The sequence below is a fragment of the Cibotium barometz genome, chromosome 34 (genome assembly GCF_041138505.1).
Source record: "Cibotium barometz isolate CiBa-2024 chromosome 34, ASM4113850v1, whole genome shotgun sequence".
Lineage (NCBI taxonomy): Eukaryota > Viridiplantae > Streptophyta > Polypodiopsida > Cyatheales > Cibotiaceae > Cibotium > Cibotium barometz.
Genome location: NC_141079.1, coordinates 13,013,036 through 13,014,161, shown reverse-complemented (window position 1 = coordinate 13,014,161; position 1,126 = coordinate 13,013,036).

Here is a 1,126-nt window from a genome sequence, read left to right as displayed (position 1 = left end):
AAAGGCATTTTAAAATTTAGGTGTTTACAAACCTTTGTGGATGGGCGGGGCCTTGAATGGAGGCGTGTCTTCAAATCATAGGAGTTTCGGTGGTTTATTCTCTTCTTGTCAGAGTTTCAACATACTGCCAAAAAAAGGTCGAAGTGAAACCAAACACATGCAATGAAAAGTATTTATTTCAAAATTTACCTCCTTTTTTGTATTATTGATTGAATCAATTTCTCCAATTTGCAAGATTATTTATTTCACCCTCTTTTTTTGATCACTAAATTATGTCTTTTTTGTAAAATGAGTTTTTTCTTACTTGTTAGCACACCCTCTTTCTTGTTTTAGCAATATTTTTTAAATTCTCTTTTCAATCCTTTTCTTTTATCGCATTATTTATGTATTTCATTTTTTCACACTTTTTTGGGCACTATTTTTTTGATGACTTCTTTTCTTTTCCTTTCACACTATTTCATTTTTGAACATCTAATTTATTTAAATTTCCATACTATTCCATGTTTGCATTATTTTTTTATAGTTTTCACAATATCTATTATTTATCTTTTCATTCTTATTATTATTGTTTTCTTCTCTTTTCACCATATTTGTTTTATTTTTAGTTCTTTTCTTTTGTGTGTTGATTCTTCATTTTCTCTGTTTTTTTTCCTACTACAACCTCTTTTTCTCTTCACCCGCTTTCAATTTTATAATATTTATTTTTCAAATATTTGAAGAGTCTTTCTCATTTAGTATTTCTCTAGCATAATATGTTTGACTACCTTTTCACCCCCTTCTCAATTATTATATACTCTTACCCTTTTTATTTATTTATTTATCAATGATTGTTTATTTATTCTTACCCTCTTTCTTTTTGAGGTTAATATTTAGATGGTGTTAAGAAAATATGTACTCTTCTATAGTTGGGAAATAATGCAAAAAAGAGGGTGATAATTGAAATAAATAAATAGAAGTGTGATATTTGGAATAAAAAAATGCAAAAGAGGGTAATAATTAAATAATTGGAAATTAGAAAGAGGGTGAAAAAGAGAAAATAAGTAATTAATGGAGAAAAAGGGTGAAAATAAATAAATAAATAATGGGGGAAAAAAAGAAAGATGGTGAAAAGGAAAATGTGCGTTGT